Below are 23,133 nucleotides of genomic sequence, written 5' to 3' on the forward strand. Positions count from 1 at the left end.
TAGTTTACTATAGCCTACGGAAGTTTTACAGCTCTAGTCACGGGCAAACAAATATCGCACTGCAGTACCGACATGATCTACTCATTGTGGGTTCACCAGTGTTCATGCAATAATAGTCTCGTAGATATTAGCGGTTCAAATGTGACCGCGTTTTGTAACACAAGATATTTCGACCGACGAGCGAAAAGACTTTTTCCCATCATTAAAATTATCTTCGTTGTCGAGTTGTAGGGCGTTCGTCATACAAACGTCGTCGCTTAGCATCCGATCACAACTGGCAGCTCATTTTCCAGCAGGCTGCCAGAGGCAGCGAGAGGGTGAAGTTAACCGGACGGCAGCAAGTTAGCCCTCGTCAGCGCAGCGAGCCGTTCCGAGGTGGGCCGATGCAGCAGGCAAAATATTCTCGTCCGGTTCCCCGGAACCAGCGAGCGGCGTCCCAGCCGCCGCCGCAGCTCGCGTGCTGCGCGCCGCGACGAGGTCCCGCCTGCTTCCAGCGCCGGCGTCGGCATCGGCGGCGTCGGCGTCGGGCGGCGCTTGCCGGCAAACACATCAATCTCCCGCTCACCGGCGCGTTAGCAACTTTTGCCGCCACGGCCTCCATTTATCATCCCGTGGTGCGGCGCAGCGCGGCGCTGCTGGCCTCGCCGTGACTTCTGTCAGCTCCGCCCCAATTCGGCAGCCGGTTGACACGGCAGGACAGGCTCGTCCTACGAGTCTATCCCCCACCCCTCTCCCACGCCCAGCCACCACCTTTCCTCGCAGAGGTCCTCCTCCTGTCCTGCCACCGCACCCTCGGGGACAATACACGCGGATTACGGCCGTTGTTTGTCTACGTAAGCGAGCTTTTGCCCGTGCCGTTCTGGGCCAACTATTTTTCGTGGGGGAAGGACCGCACTTTACGATGGTAGTTAACTATTATGGGACCTTCCTACGCGGTCGTAAAATGTGTTACTCGGAGCGCAGTGCGCGGCATAACAACGCATTCACCGCTTTCCATCCGGGGCTGGCTATGCAGCGCATGTCTCCGTCTGCGAACAGCTGGAAGCGGCTGTATCTGCTATTGTGACTCCTCAGGGACTGTGCTCTTGAAGAAACAAGGCTACTTATTTCGTCCGTGCATATCTTCTGACACTTACAGAACAAAAAAAAAATCTTCAGCGCTAAAGTCATAAACCGGAGAGAAACACTGCACGCCAAAGCCTTCCTTCCCAAAAAGTTTATTTTCATGTCTTGTCTAAATTTTCAAGGTTTTTACTTATATCGTGGTCTTGTAGATAACTTACTTCTGTATACTACACATTTAAAACTTCTTACTGGTTCTATAAATTTCTCATAAAGGTCAGATTTTGATCTTATACATCTCCGATTCTTCTAAATGTAAAAAATGTGTTTCATTACTTATTGAACGCCCCTCGCAATTTAAATCCTGTCTCAATCATGATTGGATCAGTTGGTGTGTTGCAAAGCACCTGTTTTTTCCAAATAATTTAGCGCATTTTTCACTATCCGAATTGAAGCACAGATCCTCGCAAGGTCATTTCATTGTTACGTAGTACATTTAGACCGCCAATGCTGTTATATTAGTTTCTGTACACTTCCAAAGTGATGATTAACGTTTCCGACCTACCGGGAATATTGGGAGGATAAAAAGATAGTCAGTGGATGTGTCATAATATTACGAACGCTCCCTGTAGGGATCGATAGGAACGGCAGAGTTCAATATTCAATGCCACATTTTCTCTTTTCTGCAACTCTGCAGTCCTTCTACTTTCCACATTTTTATCCTTCCACGTTCAACAATCTCTTGAATTAAACACCCAATGCACGTAATACTCCTATACAGAGATACGTGGTATTCGGAGATATAAATAACATCGCATCCTTCTATGATGGTAAATTTTCTGAGAGTTAACAGATTTGACTTTTCCATTAATGTTCTGCAAACTAAATTAACACATTAATGTTACAAAGATTTATTCAACTACTGCAGATCGTTAGTTAAATGACCGTATGTACCATATTTATGTTATAGTCATTACAAGTGAAAAGCTCAACGGTTTAATCTGGTACACGAATGTCAGCGTCGCTGTCCTAACTTCGCCGGCCGTTGTGGACGAGCGGTTCTAGGCGCTTCAGTCCGGAACCACGTGACTGCTACGGTCGCAGGTTCGAATCCAGCCTCGGGCATGGATGTGTGTGAAGTACTTAGGTTAGTTAGGTTTTTAGTAGGTCTAAGTTCTAGGGGACGGATGACCTCAGTTGTTAAGTGCCATAGTGCTCAGCTCCATTTGAACTATTTTTCTGACCGACCTTCACTTAGTGTGACCGCTGCTCTTGCCAGTAAACACTCATATGACTCAACTCAATTTCAACAACTTGAATCACTGATGTGCCAATAACTTAATAAAAATCAGAACGAAGAACGTTTCGTTGCTATTTTCGTTACGTGTTTACCTGGTCAGAGAAGATTTGGTGTGCAATGATGAAACAGCACAGATTATTCGTGAAAGGACCCGTAGCCTTCCAAATAGTTTGTTCGGAATGACATACTTTTTAACAGCGATTCAAGAATATAAAGGTACGATGACTAAAGCCTCAGAAAATCTGCTTAAACCTAGGTTGGCCCCTGTGCGGAAGGACTGACACGCAACGACAGGAACTGTTAAATTCGATTTATAAGCGCGTCGAGGGGACTGCGGGAACTCCAGTAAAAATAATGTGTCATTTCCGTCAGCATCGCCTGATTTAATTCCAATAAGTTCCCCTATCCTTGCTTTGTTTTCGTTGATGTTAGTCTTACATCCTCCATTCAAGACACTGTCCCTTCCGTTCAACTGCACTTCAAAGTCCTTTACTATCTCTGACAGAATTACGATGTTTTCCGCAAATATCAAAGTTTTTTATTCCTTCTCTCTGATAATTAATGATTGTTTTCTTAAATTTTCTTTACTGCTTTCTCAATGTACGGATTGAATAACATCGGGGATAGGTTATAGCCCTATCTCATTCCCTTCTTAGACACTGCGTCCCTTTCAAGCTCCTCGTGTCGCCAGCTTTTCCACCCTTCTGTAAAGAATTCGTGTTAGTGTTTTGCAACCACGTCTTATGAATATGATAGTCCGGTATATTCACACTTCTCAGAGCCTGCTTTCTTTGGAATTATAGTAATTATAATTACTACATTCTTCTTGAAGCCTGAGGGTACTTAGCCCGTGTTGTTCCACATGAAACAGTTTGCTTACTCACCATCACTTATCATAACAAAACTACTGATATCAGAGCGCAGCTGCGGGTAACAGCTAATTGAACATAACGATGATTTATTTACGATGACGTTCACCTGCAGCACACCTGGTCACTGTACTCGTAAATAGCGCACAATGACAAATCGAATTGTACTTTTGTACCTCCCACAGACTCACACATATCGCAGTCTCTCACTTCACTCTTTCCATTAATAAACCTGTTGCGTCAGATTGATGAGATTCTTGGCTAGCCAAGCAAACACAACATACGTACAAACACACGTACATAACTTTTTATACTTGTGGATTTTTATTTACAGATGACTTATCTTAATTTTAAACTAATTAACTAGTCTAATGACAAAACTACGAGTAAAATACATTGTTGTATATTGGCTTTTACAATATTGCTAGAGAAAGCAAAATTACAAAGCCAGAGTGGGGATACATGAAGTGTATCATAGAATGAAACAGTAAAAGTAAACAACACAGTGAAAAAATAAGAGGCTCTGATAATCATACAAAATAAAGGTGGTACATCAATAGAGAGGGCTTAAAAAGGTGCTTTAGTACCTCCAGATTTACAAAAGAAATACTTCACATTGTTGGCATTGTATATACAATGTACGTGTGTTTGTATGTACACTCCTGGAAATTGAAATAAGAACACCGTGAATTCATTGTCCCAGGAAGGGGAAACTTTATTGACATATTCCTGGGGTTAGATACATCACATGATCACACTGACAGAACCACAGGCACATAGACACAGGCAACAGAGCATGCACAATGCCGGCACTAGTACAGTGTATATCCACCTTTCGCAGCAATGCAGGCTGCTATTCTCCCATGGAGACGATCGTAGAGATGCTGGATGTAGTCCTGTGGAACGGCTTGCCATGCCATTTCCACCTGGCGCCTCAGTTGGACCAGCGTTCGTGCTGGACGTGCAGACCGCGTGAGACGACGCTTCATCCAGTCCCAAACATGCTCAATGGAGGACAGATCCGGAGATCTTGCTGGCCAGGGTAGTTGACTTACACTTTCTAGAGCACGTTGGGTGGCACGGGATACATGCGGACGTGCATTGTCCTGTTGGAACAGCAAGTTCCCTTGCCGGTCTAGGAATGGTAGAACGATGGGTTCGATGACGGTTTGGATGTACCGTGCACTATTCAGTGTCCCCTCGACGATCACCAGTGGTGTACGGCCAGTGTAGGAGATCGCTCCCCACACCATGATGCCGGGTGTTGGCCCTGTTGCCTCGGTCGTATGCAGTCCTGATTGTGGCGCTCACCTGCACGGCGCCAAACACGAATACGACCATCATTGGCACCAAGGCAGAAGCGACTCTCATCGCTGAAGACGACAGGTCTCCATTCGTCCCTCCATTCACGCCTGTCGCGACACCACTGGAGGCGGGCTGCACGATGTTGGGGCGTGAGCGGAATACGGCCTAACGGTGTGCGGGACCGTAGCCCAGCTTCATGGAGACGGTTGCGAATGGTCCTCGCCGATACCCCAGGAGCAACAGTGTCCCTAATTTGCTGGGAAGTGGCGGTGCGGTCCCCTACGGCACTGCGTAGGATCCTACGGTCTTGGCGTGCATCCGTGCGTCGCTGCGGTCCGGTCCCAGGTCGACGGGCACGTGCACCTTCCGCCGACCACTGGCGACAACATCGATGTACTGTGGAGACCTCACGCCCCACGTGTTGAGCAATTCGGCGGTACGTCCACCCGGCCTCCCGCATGCCCACTATACGCCCTCGCTCAAAGTCCGTCAACTGCACATACGGTTCACGTCCACGCTGTCGCGGCATGCTACCAGTGTTAAAGACTGCGATGGAGCTCCGTATGCCACGGCAAACTGGCTGACACTGACGGCGGCGGTGCACAAATGCTGCGCAGCTAGCGCCATTCGACGGCCAACACCGCGGTTCCTGGTGTGTCCGCTGTGCCGTGCGTGTGATCATTGCTTGTACAGCCCTCTCGCAGTGTCCGGAGCAAGTATGGTGGGTCTGACACACCGGTGTCAATGTGTTCTTTTTTCCATTTCCAGGAGTGTATGTATGTACGTGTGAATCGATGTTCCAGATCTCCTACTAAACCAGTAAAACCTTTTCAATCAAACTTCCTACGCGTATCACATACTGCCTGAAAGAATCGCTGTGGGAGTAAGAATCACCTGTCTATCATAGGGAGGGAGTGGATGTGAAATGAAGTTTAATCAACGCCGTGCGAATACGCAGACTTTCTTCATCCACCAACTGAGAATGAGAGCACTTAGTCACTTTCAACAAATTTTACGCATAGTTTCAAACACTTGCAAAATTTTTCTTGCTGACAACCCCCACAAAGTATGAAAGGAAAAAGAATTTAACGTAACGGTACTGTATCTTCGCAGCGTATGCAGTAAAACTGCCGCATCAGGCATAACGTTTTAATTTCCTCCATCCATGCTACTAACTGTATTCTCGACACAGTTTGCAGACAGTATGAGCGTGTACCGCTAGATGTACATGCGAAATAGTATCATCGTACAACAAGTAATTCAGGAAATATGACATCATGAAACATTGAACTTCGTGGAAATGAAACTGATGAGCAAAATTCCCTAGAAATCACAGTTGATCTACGTGTACAAATTCGCCTGAAAAATGTTAAATATGTGTGAAGTATACTCGACATGTGCGTACACCACAGGTAAAAATCTCCTGCTAAGCCCCTGGATCGCTTTCAACCACATTTGGAACACATTTTACTTACTGCGTGAAAATAAGTACTGTCCGGGTAAGAACCAACAGCTTCGTAATGTTGGGGGACTGATAGCGTGAGGAGATAGGGAGCAGGAGGAGATGGACAGAGAGAGTGTGGGAGAGATTATCGGCTTCGAGGAGACGAGGAGGAGATACAGGAATGGAGGAAATGGATTTAAAGGGGGAGATAGAGATGGACAAAGGGAGGAGGTGCAGATGAACATAATGGAGTGGGGCAGATGGACAGAGATACGAAACAGGAGGAGATGGACAGAGGCAGGGTGAAGAAGTGATGGGCAGAGAGAGAGAGAGGTAGGATGAGATGCTCAGGGAGAGAGAGAGAGAAGGATAAAATGGTCAAGCAAAGGAAAGAGAAGGAAATAGGCAGAGAGACGAGACCAGGAGATTGACGGGAAGAGCAGGAGGAGGAGATGGCTATAAAGAGAGGGCAGGAGGAGATGGACGAAGACGGGGGGGGGGGGATGGGGAGGAAAAAGAGGGGTGAGGAGAACGTATAGTTCCTGGAGATCGATATGTGGATCTTGTGTGTTAATCACTCTGAGTTTCTATCTCAAAAACAGAGCGCTTTAATCATGAGTATTCCGACATTTACGCGGGACCGACACTCTGTAGTGTCTGGAAGCGAGAACTATCTCCTGCACAGGTCTGGCCGGTGTCTCTGTGAAGAGCCTCGTAAGGAGAGACTGCGACTACTAAGCAGGAAGGAGCCCATCACGGGCCGCAGTTAACCGCAGGGGCCGCTTTCTCGTTAACCGAGTCGTCCTGCGTGCTTCGCAGTCCAGACATCGCTGTTACACATCTTGGCAGTTTCACACAGCTTTAAATACCGTTATGCAACCACAGTGAGAAGACTGCTTCTCACGTAGTACCTGTTGTGATAAGAATTATCTCTAGCAGTAAAAACATTGCGTACCCAAACAACAACTACAGACTTTCGGAAGTTCTGCTCAGGGATATATCTGCGTATTTCGGTGTAAGGCAACCGTTGTCTTCAGTGTGTCGGTACACTATAATTTCATTCGGTTTGCTACTATCATTATCTTTGTATGTGTAATGCACTGTAAATCTCTCTAAATAGAGCATGTCGCACCACGGCAAGAAAAGTGACACAAGTCAAAAAACGGAACTTTTTAGTTTATCACACTGAGAAATACTTGTGAAGGGTCCCAATCTGCACGAAAATCCAGCTTATAATATTTCCACTTGAAGGCAGCTACGTCATGATTCGCCACTGCAAAAATAGTGTCGTTTCAGCGTTGCTATGAACAGGTATGCCTGCGTCTTCCAAGAAGACCGACGCACTAGTAGATCTGAGTTGTGTCACTTTCTACATATAAGGTAAGTTGCAGGTAATTATTAGTATCACCGATAATTGCAGTTTCTGTGTTTGTAAAGTGTCTGTATCTTACATTAAAATGTCCTTCCGGCATGCATATATGTCTGAAGAAATTGACAGTGTTTTGACGATAACAGTTGTTGTAAGTATTAAGAAATTTAGTGCGTTGCAGCTTAGAAGAAAACAATGGAAATTTCTGTACGTAAAAAAGTTAATATTGAGTCCTTTTCCTCGGCGAAAAGTATTCCTACAATATGTACGCCCATTTATGATTCTATGTTCTCGTAAACTGAGTTCCTTAAATTGAATCTAATTTACCATCCTTATAAAAGTTTATTAATTTTCATAAATTATAATTTTGTATTGTGTGTGTTTCTGTTCAAATAATTTAGATTTGTTAGTCTAATTTAAGTACTAATTTTTCCTGATGAAAGTTCGAATGTCGTGTTCTGTAACAGTAAGTGAAAATAATGTATATTATTTGACGTGGACAGTTGTAAAAAGTATTAAATGATGGGTCATAACAAAAACAAGAAAAGCTATTAGAAAAGCAAGAAAAGTGACACAACTCAAAGAAATAATTAATAATTATCTGATGACCCCCCACATTCGACAAGAACGCAGCCGCATCTCCATATTACTGTTTTATAGAATCTAACGGAATTTACTGCCAAAAATACTTACTTCACATTTAAACGAAGCTTATAGAATTTAATATAAGCTTCACTGAATTCTTTAACTCGATTTTTCTCAGGTATAGCATTTTTGAATTGTGTCATTGCTCTTTCCTGTGTGCTATAAGTCGACGGTATGTGTGTCTCGTTTGGAAACGGACTTATTTCTTTCATTCACAGAACTTGCTGTTTACAATAGTGATATATCCTTCGACCTCAAGAACGTATTCAGTACTGCTTTATTTGCGTCGGGTTCTTTTATCCTGCAGTGCCGTACGCTAACATTGATACATAACGGTACACATAGGTTTACAGTTCAAGAAATGTCAGATATGCACTTAATGCTCGGGTTCCCAGAATGCAGCGGCTGCACGACCAATGGAAACTACCAGTTACTTCTACCAAAATACTCAGAAAAATATCCTTGAACGATTTCTGAAATGCACTATATGAGCTTTTCGCAGGGTGTACGATGTTCAGTGATGTTGATGACAATGATCCGTGGTTTATGGCCTTAAACGTGTAGTCTTTAATCGACAAACATGAGCTGGCACTTAAGTACATGCTCGTATTTAAAGATGATTGCCTTAGACGAGTAATCTTTAATCGACAAACATGATCTGGTACGTAAGTATATGGTCATATTCAATGATAGTAATCGTTAGTTTTCGTACTGAACTGTTTCCTGCAGTTACATTTTCCTTCGTATGCGTCAGTGCGCTTCTGAGTACAGTCATCATCATCATCATCATCATCATTTAAGACTAATTATGCCTTTCAGCGTTCAGTCTGGAGCATAGCCCCCCTTATACAGTTCCTCCATGATCCCCTATTCAGTGCTAACATTGGTGCCTCTTCTGATGTTAAACCTATTACTTCAAAATCATTCTTAATCGAATCCAGGTACCTTCTCCTCGGTCTGCCCTGACTCCTCCTACACTCTACTGCTGAATCCATGAGTCTCTTGGGTATTCTTGCTTCTCCCATGCGTTTAACATGACCCCACCGTCTAAGCCCGTTCGCCCTGACTGCTACATCTACAGAGTTCATTCCCAGTTTTTCTTTGATTTCCTCATTGTGGACACCCTCCTGCCATTGTTCCCATCTACTAGTACCTCCAATCATCCTAGCTACTTTCTTATCCGTAACCTCAACCTTGTTGATAAGGTAACCTGAATCCACCCAGCTTTCGCTCCCATACAACAAAGGTGGTCGAAAGATTGAACGGTGCACAGATAACTTAGTCTTGGTACTGACTTCCTTCTTGCAGGAGAGAGTAGATCGTAGCTGAGCGCTCACTGCATTAGCTTTGCTACACCTCGCTTCCAGTTCTTTCACTGTGTTGCCATCCTGTGAGAATATGCATCCTAAGTACTTGAAACCGTCCACCTGTTCTAACTTTGTTCCTCCTATTTGGCACTCAAACCGTTTATATTTCTTTCCCACTGACATTACTTTCATTTTGGAGATGCTAATCTTCATACCATAGTCCTTACATTTCTGATCTAGCTCTGAAATATTACTTTGCAAACTTTCAATCGAATCTGCCATCACAACTAAGTCATCCGCATAAGCAAGACTGCTTATTTTGTGATCACATATCTTAATCTCACCCAGCCAGTCTATTGTTTTCAACATATGATCCATAAATAATATGAACAACAGTGGAGACAGGTTGCAGCCTTGTCTTACCCCTGAAACTACTCTGAACCATGAACTCAATTTACCGTCAACTCTAACTGCTGCCTGACTATCCATGTAAGTACAGTATTCGTAAAATAATCGTCCAAAATAGTTCTAATGAATACTGAAGCCCTCCAGTTATTGCTACGTGAATACATTAACCATGATGGCCATTGCGAGAATGGGCAGGACAATGAGATATCTGTTTCGCTTTTGACATCGAACAACAATAAAGCGCATTGCACTCCAGACCTCGCTTTACTAATCCGTCGTCAGAATTAGCTCTATTGTTACAAGAAACAATGGACGCTGCCATCTGTTTAAGCATAATAGCTGTTACTGTAAACACGTTAAATCGTAGTAGTATGACCAGTGTTCGTGCTAAGTAACCATATATCCCCATTGCTTAACAGGACTCGTAACCAACCGGGCATGTTTTAGAGTTTTGCGTGAATTGACGACACGAGTGTATTATATCACCGTGGAACAATATGAAAGAGAAACCAACCGTGAGTGCATATGTGCAGCGTTGTTAAGAATCGTGTGTAATTTTTTAGACGAGAAGAAACGAAACGACGAGATTTTAAATTGAGATGGATTTTGTATACAATGAAAATAACTGCATAAGAAAAGAACCACAAAACAGATGGCCTGGGTAAGGATTCATGTAACCTTTCTGCATCCATGTGACACTGTACTTAATCAGCACCAAACCCATCAACCTTCAGGATGAATTCAGTTTGCTTAGTTTTCCTGCTGTAACTTACATTTACGTTTGGCTATGCTAGTCATTTTAAGAGCATTAATTTTTCTCACTTCCTGTATCTGTCGACTGTACACAATGTATTTGTAGGCATCCTTATTGTTTGGGAAGGAAATTCAGTCTCCACCGTAAACACACATTTCGACAAGCAAGCCGAGACACTTTGCAAAGTCATAGTTACTGGCAGTAAGGAATTAGTTCAACTTTTTGTTGTTCTCGGTAACGTGGTGTCACACTAGCCTACAGATTCTCAAACACAGTCCCGATAAATATCTTACTGTAATGTAAAATGTGATTTTGTAAATAAGTAGAAGGAATCTGGTGTCTGAATAACAAAGAGAAGAGATTCACCTGATTTTTTGGGCCATCAGTCTTCTGACTGGTTTGATGCGGTCCGCCACGAATTCCTCTTATGTGTCAACTTCATCTCAGAGTAACACTTGCAACCCACGTCCTCATTTATTTGGTGGATGTATTCCAATCTGTGTCTTCCTCTAGAGTTTTTGTCCTCTACAGCTCCCTATAGTACCTTGAAAGTCATTCCCTCATGTCTTAACAGCTGTTCTATCGTCCTGCCTCTTCTCCTTATCAATGGTTTCCACATATTCGTTTCCCCTCCGATTCTGCGCAGAACCTCCTCATTTGCTTAACGTAACAGTCCACGTAATTTTCAACATTCGTCTGTAGCACCACATCTCAAATACTTCTATTCTCTTCTGTTCCGGTTTTCCCACAGTCTATGCTTCACTACCATACAGTGCTGTACTCCAGACGTACGTTCTTACAAATTTCTTACTCACATTAAAGTCTATGATTGATACTAGACTTCTCTTGGCCAGGAATGCCCTTTTTTCCATTGGTAGTCTGCCTTTGATGTCCTCCTTACTCCGTCCGTCAATTGATATTTTACTGCCAAAGTGTCAGAATTCCTTAACTTCATCTACTTCGTGACCATCAATCCTGATGTTAAGTTTTTCGCTGTTCTCATTTCTGCTGTTCTCATATCACCTGATAGTGCAAGCAATTTCACTAACGTCTAGTGCAATATGTTCAGAAAAATGCTACCTGTTAAATGAAAAATTTATGTGATGTTTGTACTATCGAAAATATTCTTAAAAAGTTTTTTTAAATCACAGCTGCGTTTTTTAACGGTACTGGTATAAGTAATATAACAGTTCCATGAAATCGAACGTATTAGGCACTTGAGTGATTCCCGGCCTTTTGTACCGTGTGGAATTGTATGAATCGCTTATACTACTCTCATCAATATGTGGGACCACTTAACGTTTGCAGCACTTCATGTTGTCGAAAAACTGTTTGATTTTTTCCTTTTTAATTTGTGATAAGCACCTATGGGACCAAACTGTTGAAGTCATCGGACCCTAGACTTACACACTACGTAATCTAACTTAAGCTTACGGTAAGGACAACACACACACCCATGCCCGACGAGGACTCGAACCTCCGTGGGGGCAGCTGCGCGAACCGTGGCAATGCGCCCTAGACCGTGCCGCTACCCCGCGAGGCCCGTTTGATTTCCATGAGTCTGTGTGCCAGTGTAATGTCGGAAGCACTTACGAATGCAGTGAGAGAAGCAAAACCTCGTAATGGATTAAAATTGATTTCGGAACGCCGCCCATTACATGGCCGACAATGTTCTGCCTAAAACAACCGTCTAGACATGATTCACCATAAAACACACGTATTTCATCTTCCAGTACTCTCCCCCACTTCCTAAACTGCACTGTAGGATCGACTGGCACGTACATAACACTTCACTGCCATGACTTACGTTGCTAGTGTGAGTGACTGATAGCATGTATACAACGTCTACAGTGGTCCAAAATGGGCCAGTTTGCTTTCTCAGAAACTTCTTCAAATTCTCTTAGCACAGAAAATTCCAAATTTTTCACTCAGTCTCTCTTTGTAAATTAAGCCTTCATGCTCAACATCTCTTACTGTCGCTAATTTCGTCCATTGATTTACAGTTTATTCCACTGCCACTGTCTCTTCTCTCTCTTTCACGCTGTCATTGTGTCTATCTTTCCTACTTTCACGGTTTCGAACATGTCTCGACATCTAAAAAGTTGTGGGGGATGGGGGCGGGAGGGCAAATTATTTATTCATCTACATATGTATCTATATGCATACTCCGCAAGTTACTGTACCGTGCATGGCGGAGGGTATCCTGTACCACAACTAGTCGTTTCCTTTCCTGTTCCACTCGTAGGTAAAGCGAGGGAAAGACGACTACACTCCTGGAAATTGAAATAAGAACACCGTGAATTCATTGTCCCAGGAACGGGAAACTTTATTGACACATTCCTGGGGTCAGATACATCACATGATCACACTGACAGAACCACAGGCACATAGACACAGGCAACAGAGCATGCACAATGTCGGCACTAGTACAGTGTATATCCACCTTTCGCAGCAATGCAGGCTGCTATTCTCCCATGGAGACGATCGTAGAGATGCTGGATGTAGTCCTGTGGAACGGCGTGCCATGCCATTTCCACCTGGCGCCTCAGTTGGACCAGCGATCGTGCTGGACGTGCAGACCGCGTGAGACGACGCTTCATCCAGTCCCAAACATGCTCAATGGGGGACAGATCCGGAGATCTTGCTGGCCAGGGTAGTTGACTTACACTTTCTAGAGCACGTTGGGTGGCACGGGATACATGCGGACGTGCATTGTCCTGTTGGAACAGCAAGTTCCCTTGCCGGTCTAGGAATGGTAGAACGATGGGTTCGATGACGGTTTGGATGTACCGTGCACTATTCAGTGTCCCCTCGACGATCACCAGTGGTGTACGGCCAGTGTAGGAGATCGCTCCCCACACCATGATGCCGGGTGTTAGCCCTGTGTGCCTCGGTCGTATGCAGTCCTGATTGTGGCGCTCACCTGCACGGCGCCAAACACGCATACGACCATCATTGGCACCAAGGCAGAAGCGACTCTCATCGCTGAAGACGACACGTCTCCATTCGTCCCTCCATTCACGCCTGTCGCGACACCACTGGAGGCGGGCTGCACGATGTTGGGGCGTGAGCGGAATACGGCCTAACGGTGTGCGGGACCGTAGCCCAGCTTCATGGAGACGGTTGCGAATGGTCCTCGCCGATACCCCAGGAGCAACAGTGTCCCTAATTTGCTGGGAAGTGGCGCTGCGGTCCCCTACGGCACTGCGTAGGATCCTACGGTCTTGGCGTGCATCCGTGCGTCGCTGCGGTCCGGTCCCAGGTCGACGGGCACGTGCACCTTCCGCCGACCACTGGCGACAACATCGATGTACTGTGGAGACCTCACGCCCCACGTGTTGAGCAATTCGGCGGTACGTCCACCTGGCCTCCCGCATGCCCACTATACGCCCTCGCTCAAAGTCCGTCAACTGCACATACAGTTCACGTCCACGCTGTCGCGGCATGCTACCAGTGTTAAAGACTGCGATGGAGCTCCGTATGCCACGGCAAACTGGCTGACACTGACGGCGGCGGTGCACAAATGCTGCGCAGCTAGCGCCATTCGACGGCCAACACCGCGGTTCCTGGTGTGTCCGCTGTGCCGTGCGTGTGATCATTGCTTGTACAGCCCTCTCGCAGTGTCCGGAGCAAGTATGGTAGGTCTGACACACCGGTGTCAATGTGTTCTTTTTTCCATTTCCAGGAGTGTATCTACCGTATGTGCCTCCGTATGAGCCCTAATTTCTCATATCTTTCCTTTGTGGTCCCTACGCGAAATGTACATTGGCGGCAGTTGGATCGTTCTGCAGCCAGCTTCAAATGCCGGTTCTCTAATCTTTCCCAGTAGTGTTCTTCGGAATGAATGCCTTCTTCCCTCCAGGGATTTTCACATGATCCCCCGAAGCATACCCGTAACAGTCGCATGCTGATCGAACCTAGCAGCTCGGCTCTGAAATACTTTGATGACTTCTTTCAATCCGAACTGGTGTGGATCCCAAACACTCGAGCAGAACTCAAGAATAGATAGCACTATATTTGTATATACATAATGTGCTCATTTACAGAGACAGCGGATCAAGTTTTATTGGTAAAAAAAGACTAAAATTATTTTTCCTCTTATACACAGTTGTTTAAAATTTCAATCAAGAAGGAACTCTCCACTATACCCATGTGTTAAAGTTCGCTGGGAGACTCCAGAGCCTTCAGGCCTATGTATGGTCTCCACTCATCTGTAGTTTTCATTTCCACCATCAGCTCTCTCTCTCTTGCTCCGACTGCTTCTGTTGCCATTCACCTCTTTTTCCCTTTCACTAACACTATCTCTCACTGACCATACACAACTCCTCTCTCTTTGGTGTCCACTGCTGTTGTCTCCATCTCTCTTTCTATTTCGCTGCCACTTTATCTCTCCCACCATCACTGCGTCTTCTCTCTTTCTCTCCCACTGATCCTGTCTCCTCTCTCTTCTAATGTCACTGTCTTTCAGCGAAAAAAGCGCGTATTTATTCGCATGACAAAATTTTTAGTGAGAAAGGCGGAATGAGGGTTGAAACGCCTGGTTCCACACTTTCCTGTCAGCGTCTGTTAAAGAGGGACATATTCCCCATTGTTATGCTCCGACAGTAGAATTTTTCGTCTAGTGCCCTTCTTTCCCTCCTACAGCAGCTTGTCCTGCTTATATAAAAGGAATTCTTTGGTTGCAAAGTTCTGACATTATGTTTATGTACTTTGACACATGTATATACTTTAACACATACAAACAATAAATAAGTACGCGTAATACAAGGTTAACACAGAGTCGTTTGCTTTACAGTTTTTTCTGGGCACTTTCCTCACCGATCGCAATTCATCGAAAACGCCTGTGTCATTATTATTAGAAATATTTTACTAATTTGCAGTCTTCTCTATTTTTCATAATTTCTGGCTGTCATTTTAAATTCTTTACAGGCATATTAAGGTACTTTCTAGCCCATTTTATTCAACGTGGCATCACTTGGAGCCTATCCGTATAGACATGTGGGCCCATTTACAAAGACAGCCTGTCATCAAGTTTTATTGGCGACCTCAGAATCTTTGAGATGAATTTAGAAGCCTTTCCATCTGTTCAGTGCGTCAGTTAAAGCTATATTTATGCCACAGAAAGTATATTACGTGCATATTTTACGTGCATAAGTATAGTAACTTTGAACCGCTCGATCTTTGTATCGGCTAGTACCGCTCTTGAACAAAGGACGCTTTCATAAACCACCTTATGTCCACCCTATACCATATCGAACGAAAAATAATCAACCGATTTCCTCAATTTTCAGTGGCTGCAGGAAGTGCCCAATGTTTATATTTTGACCCCCAAGCTCTATGATAGCTACAGTATGCCCGTTCTTCCGATAGCTATATAAATGATCGCTAGGGCTACAAAACCTATAATACCCGAGATAAGCCCCCCCTAAGAATCGCTCTTTCACATGTGACTTTTTGGAACATATGAGTATTGGTATCAACAGGTTGAAACACGCCCTAACGCACAAGCTACAATCCGGGCTAAAATTACATTTCCACGTTTCAACAGAGTGAATCCAATGCGAGGTGCTCTCTGAATCTGTTGCTAGTCACTATCGTCGTGGGCCGATAGCCGTCTTTACTAATTATGTCGAAAGACGTAAGTCATTTTCTTATATCTTCCATAATGTTGTCGTCTGCTGATTTGTTACTGTTCTACACTATTTTTTTTCTATCAAGGTCATATTCCTTTTACATGCCGATGCCTGGAGGAGGAATTCTGTAAGAGATTTTACTTTATAGTCATTTGTGATTAGCAGCTTCACGCATCCCTATATACTAATTCCTTTGGTAGCAACCTTCAAAAATGGGAATAAGGCTGTGCAGCTCCAGGTCAATGGAGTTTTACTTTCTTTCCTTCTCTGGGAGGCTAGGAGGAATTCGTTTGACTTTCTTTTCAAACTTAGTCGGCAGGCCAAGTCTTAATGGAATTGCCGAAATTTCCCACCGTCATTAAAATCTTATTGTTTAATTGATCCTGCAATTTGCCGCGTAACATTTTCGGGGACATTCTCGTAGCTTTATCTGTTCTGGATATACTGAGGCCAACGAACACCCGCACTTTTTCAGCCTCTCTTACTGGCTTAGCACATCACGCTTTCGGTGGGCGTTGGATATTAGTCAGTTAGCCACACACTCCACAGACAACTGACGACTAGGGTTGCGTCTACGGGCGGCTAGCAGAAGATTCAGAGGGCACTCTGCTTTGGGGACACTCTGTTGCAACGTGGAAATGTATTTTCAAGCCGGTTATATCTTTTGTGTTTCGATATGTTTCAGCCTCTTGGTATCAGCACCTTCAGGCACACGGAGTGACCGTATTTATATTTAAATTACTTTTTGCGTGTGAAATTTTGTTATTTCGACTGAGCCTTAGAGTCATGCATTCATTATGTCGTAGGGACTTGTAACCGTTTGAAAAGACATTCAGTGCTCGCCGTAATTTTATTTGTACTGATCTTTTCTCTATAAGGCCATTAAATTCTGCTAAACGTGCGGAACATTAATTCAGTTTTATCCCTGTCGTAACGCTGAGTGAGTTCCTGAGTTATCACTATGGTATGGAACGGCACGTCGTCAACCATCATTGTTATTTACACTACCGGCCATTAAAATTGCTACACCACGAAGAAATGCAGATGATAAACGGGTATTCATTGGACAAATATATTATATTAGAACTGACATGTGATTACATTTTCACGCAATTTGGGTGCTTAGATCCTGAGAAATCAGTCCCCAGAACAACCTCTGGCCGTAATGACGGCCTTGATACGCCTGGGCATTGAGTCAAACAGAGCGCGTACAAATACAGCTGCCCATGCAGCTTCAACACGGTACCACAGTTCATCAAGAGTAGTGACTGGCGTATTGTGACGAGCCAGTTGCTCAGCCACCATTGACCAGACGTTTTCAATTGGTAAGATATTTGGAGAATGCGCTGGCCAGGGCAGCAGTCAACATTTCCTGTATCCAGAAAGGCCTGTACAGGACCTGCAACATGCGGTCGTGCATTAACCTGCTAAAATGTAGGGTTTCGCAGGGATCGAATGAAGGGTAGAGCCACGGGTCGTAACACATCTGAAATGTAACGTCCACTGTTCAAAGTGCCGTCAATGCGAACAAGATGTGACGGAGACGTGTAACCAATGGCACCCCATACCATCACGCCGGGTGATACGCCAGTATGGTGATGACGAAAACACGCTTCCAACGTGCGTTCACCGTGATGTCGCCAAACACGGATGCGACCATCATGATGCTGTAAATAGAACCGGCATTCAACCGAAAGAATTACGTTCTGCCATTCGTGCACCCAGGTTCGTCGTTGAGTACACCATCGCAGGCGCTCCTGTCTGTGATGCGGTGTCAAGGGTAACCGCAGCCATGGTCTCCGAGTTGATAGTCCATGCTGCTGCAAAAGTCGCCGAACTGTTCTTGCAGATGGTTGTGGTCTTGCAAACGTCCCGATCTGTTGACCCAGGGATCGAGATGAGGCTGCACAATCCGTTACAGCCATGCGGATAAGATTCCTGTCATCTCGACTGTTAGTGATACGAGGCCGTTGGGATCCATCACGGCGTTCCGTATTACCCTCCCGAACGCACCGATTCCATATTCTGCCAACATATATAAGTATAATATTTTTATCTTTAAAAATCGATCTTCATTCATGTACAATAGTTTGACACTAGTCACCTTCAAAGCCCCTTTCAGCTTCAACAGATCTCTCCCACGCTGCAGCCGCAACTAGAATCATCACTGTTAAGCCATTTTTGGTACGGCGCAGCTGCTCCGTTGAATTCTGCATAATGTCTTCCCCTGTTTTGCAATTTAGCTCTTTCCCGAGAGATTTTCAGCTTATAAAAAGGCAGAAGACAAGGAAACAGGACCGCTGGGTTAAGGAAATAGGGACGCCAACAAACCACAAACGTGCTGTGTTTGAACAAAGAAAAAAATCTCTGACTGAACTAAGAACGATAAATGAGTGCGTTATCGTGGTGAAAGTTTCGCTGCTTCATTAAGGCAACGCAGAACGTCTTGGGGTTACTCCTTATTAACATTAGTACCCTCTGCAGCGTACTTGTGTTGGACCAGACCATCGGAGTTAAAAAAGACGGTCAGCATGTTTTTGACATTGCTGGGGTCCTGTCTCGCTTTTTTGGGTCTCAGGATGTGATGAATGGAATTCTGTTTCTGGGTCGTAACCATGAACTCAGAACTCTTAATCAGTGACCACAGTGTTAAGGAATTTGGGATTCATGTTAACAGTATTCAGCTTGTCCTGCGCGATCTCCGAACGATGTTGCTTCTGCTCAGTTGTTGGCAACTTCGGCATAAATTTTTCTAGGATCCTCATGAGGTCGAAATGTTTCGTTGCAATGGAATGAATGGATCCAATACTAATGTCAACCCCGTCTGCCAGTTCTATGGCCGTGATTCGTCTATCTTGCATCATAGTCCTTACGTGATCAATAAGGACCTCCTCTGCAGATTTTAAGGTAATACCAGAACGTGCTTCACTCTTCTCTGATGAACGGGGTTGAACTACTACTTTATCTGTGTGGTACCCATTGTTTCGTCCCCAGACGCTTATCTAACGTTGCGGATTGTTTCAGCTTGAGAATCGCCGTGGTTAAACCAAAACCTGATGCAATAACGTTGTTGCACTTGTTCTCTCAATTTGCACAGCACACGCTGACTAACTCTTAGACTTCACTTGTCAACGGCTATCCAGCCACTGGTTGTTTCAGCAGACGTGAAAAACATCAGGCATATGCACTGCGTATATTCCTACAAGCAACATAGGCAGTGCGAGCATCTCGATACCGTTTTTGGTTTCAACAATAAAGAAAAGGTCCGATAGTTCTTGAACAGCCATCTTAGAGCAAACATGTTAAATAGGTGCCTCACTATTAAAGCAATCCGAAGTAAACAAAATAAGTTCGTCACGACATGATCATCCCGGATTTTGGCGTTTTCGTTGCGTTTACATTGTCTGGTCAGATCTTTCAAAATAATAGGGCTTAAATGGTTCATAATCTAGTCAGAATCCGGTATGATCCTGCACGTGTAGTGAAAGAATAATTGATAAGGGCCTAGGGTGTCATTGAATGACCACTACCACGATAATTAGTCAAAGTACAGATGAGAGAAATACGCGCACCCGTTTAAAGTAACGCCCGTTTCTTGAAGAAGGAACAAGAAAATAATTTTTTCCGCCATTTGTTGGAGGAGCTGGGATGCTACGGTCTGGAGATTGCTCCGCGCTCTCCGGACTGGCAGCAGCCATCGCCTGCCGGGCCCCGCGGCAGTCCGGCGCAGCCGCTGCCGCCCCCAGAACTCAATTCCGCGGCGCCCAGCGGCCAAGGCCGGGACACTACGCCGGCAGTCGGGCCGACCTCTCGCGATCCCTCCCGCTCTCGGCCTTCGACGCTCCACTTTGCGTGGTGGCCAGGAGCGCCTTGCTGTTCCTAGCAGGTACAAGCATGAGCACGTCCGAGCTGATCGTTGCAGGCTTCCAAAACTGCTATTTAGAGCACACAAACACACACAATTAAAATAAATAAAAGAATTGAAAACTCACAACAAATATCATTTAACACAAAAACACACGCACATCACACATGAGCACAAGCACACACACACACACACACACGCGCGCGCGCGCGCGCATACAAAAACAGATCTCAGATATCTCAAAAATTACACTCTGAAGTTGGCAATAATATTCGATCTTTGGCAATATCATCCGACAGTCGACAACACAAACCAAAACATGACATCAAAACAAGTGTTCAGTTCCTCGTGCTGTGTAAAGAAAAAAACCCAAATGGCAGTTATAAGAAGAGGAATAGCGCCAAAAAAGGAACAAAAACATACATGTAGAAAATCATCCACGTAACTTGTCAGTAGAATTATAACATTACTATGTTATAGAAAAACCCACCACTAGAACTGTTTATACTCCAAAATTAAACTAAATAGTAAAAATTGAAAAATATTACAGGCCACTGAAGATGGCTTGCAGAGGATAAAGGCGAAACGTATATGGTACGAAAATTGTTTCATTCAGTTGTAATTAGACGGTCCAAGAGTAAAAACTATGAATACACCGTAATATTACACGCAACTGAGGAAGACAGAACTACAAAAACTGAAGATGATAAACAGTTTGGCTTACTTAAGTTCGAAAACGTACTAACCTCGTCTTTACAGCCTCTGTGGATGTCTACAACAAGGGAAGACAAGACGTTAGGCACGGAAACGATCTTTAAACATTGGCCTGAAGTCGATATGACAAACAGCACCAAGAACATACGAGGTTAACTACAGAGATTTTTCATGACACAACGGGCGATCAAAAAGTTTCCGTTTGAGGGCGATGGTGCAGCTCCTATACATCGCAGCGAGACTCCACTGCCGGTGTGTAAGCACCGAGATGTAGGCAAGGGATCAGTGCGGCATTCGAACGGGAACTCTCTGATCGCTCGTTGTCCTAAACATATTGAAAATTTAAAACATGATACTCTACTTACTTAGAGTCATACTCTTATGATAAAGCTTTAACACAGTAAGACAAGAGTTTCATGTCAGAAAATGTGTTTGTATCTTGAGGCAGCGTAGCTAACGACGCGCAAATTACCCAGACTTCATTAATACAAAATTTGAAAATTAGAACACTTAGCAATTTCCAACTACCTTTACACCAACTTCCCCCCCCCCCCTAAATAATGATGTAAAAAGAGAAAGTTTATCGCCTAACTACATTTTCGCCGACCATGCAGTGAAACTTCAGCATCAGGCCAGACGTTTTACTGCTTCTTTACCACTAACTCCATTCTCAACACATTTTGTGGGCAGCATACACATACAGCAGTGTAAGTAGCTGCAAAATTTTCATCGTCAAGCTTTTGGAGTAGAGTGTGCTGCTCTTTTAATACGGAAATCCAGAGTGATACATTCGCTCAGGCGTGGAACACGTTGTGTTAACGACAGAGACCCTTACTTTATTAGGAGACCGCGTTACTCATTTACACAAAAGAACCTTAGTGTAATCTTGCAGTACCGTAATAGTTGAAAATCTGCTAACTCGGGCTTTAAGTCAAACTAAATTACCTCTACAGCTAATTCAGGCATGACTCATTCTTTAGATTGTTTGCGAGTTGTTATTGCTTGTAACCGTATAACGATCAAATCGGCAACAAACATGGTTAAGACGGTAGGTAAATTTTTTCTCATTTCATGAACGTGTACTGTCAGACTGTTGTACTACTGTACAGTAATAGATTACCTACCTCTTTCTTTGCCTGTCTGTTTCGCTTATCCCGTCACACTTATATACATGTTCATTTTTGATCCTATATAGAGAGCGTTCAAAGAGTACGTCTGCATTTCGTTAAAACTGAGTACAATGAGCAAGAAACTACACCGTGACGTCATTTGTCAGGTCGCACAACGCATTTCACCGATATTCGAATAAAAAAAACTGACAACATAAACAACTTATAAGAAGATACACTCTTATTAAAGCATTTAATAGAGGCAAATCTTCCAGGCCAGATTGCATATCAATTAGGTTCCTTTTAGAATATTTTGACACAATATCCCAATACAAAGCAGTCGTATGCAACCGCTCCCTCGACAAAAGATCCGTGCCGAAAGTCTAGAAAGTTGCACAGTTCACCAATCCTCAAGAAAGGAAATAGGAGTAATCCGCTGAGCTAAAGACCCATTTCACTGAGGTCTATTTGCAGTACGATTTTGGAACATATTCCGTGTTCGAACCTTATTAATTACCTAGGAGGTAACGGTCGTTCGATACATAGTCAGCACGGATTCAGAAAATACCGTCCTTGTGAAACACAGTTAGCACTGCATTTGCAAGAAGTAGTGAGTGCTTTTGACAGGCAATCTCAAATTCATTCCTTTCCTTGTATCTAGAAGGGTTTTGGCATCGTTCCTCACAAGTGACCTCTAATCCGATTACGTGCCAATGGAATTCCTGCACTCTTACTCATAAGATCTTCAGCATAATCCGGGATAGTATAGCAATTATGCATGTAATTATGGTAACCTTCCCCGTGCGTATCACGAGCAAGCTCGAAAACCATTGCAGAAGTTGTTTACTCCTCACGGTAGGACGCCATAATTCGTGTCGCTACAGGTACGAACATTGAAAAGCGTTGTAACTGACCGAGTTTACACATTATCGTGGCTGAAGAGAGATGTCATCTAATGGAGGAAGTATTGACTAATAGCATAACACCTGTCAGCGTGGAACTTGTTACTACAATTAGCTGCAAGCCACAAAATACTGAGAAAGGATACATCCGTGGAACTCATTGAGAAGGAGCGAGCCATGGACGGATACATCTGTCATGCCGGTTCAGAGAATGAAGCATTTTGAAGAGTAACGTAACAGTATGACCGTTATAACCGTGCACTTCTCTCTGAGGAATTTCATTTACAGTCATAGTGTGCGGAAGGGTCGGGGAGGGGAATGGGAGGAAGGGGGCAAGAGGCGCACTTGAACACCCGCTTCACAATCCTTGAATCTGTAGAACAGAGTTTTTATTAATAACAAAATCTCCCCATAGCAAGTACTTAGTGGAGAAACATAACATCTCCG

At 44.2% G+C, this 23,133-nt stretch overlaps 1 protein-coding gene across 1 annotated transcript in view; it reads right to left on the minus strand.

Moving 5' to 3' along the window:
* Positions 1-23,133, minus strand: part of LOC126157176 (leucine-rich repeat-containing protein 15-like) — a 994,052-nt gene that overhangs the window by 168,245 nt on the left and 802,674 nt on the right. The gene's annotated exons all lie outside the window — the stretch shown is intronic.

This window comes from Schistocerca cancellata, chromosome 2, assembly GCF_023864275.1.
Source record: "Schistocerca cancellata isolate TAMUIC-IGC-003103 chromosome 2, iqSchCanc2.1, whole genome shotgun sequence".
Lineage (NCBI taxonomy): Eukaryota > Metazoa > Arthropoda > Insecta > Orthoptera > Acrididae > Schistocerca > Schistocerca cancellata.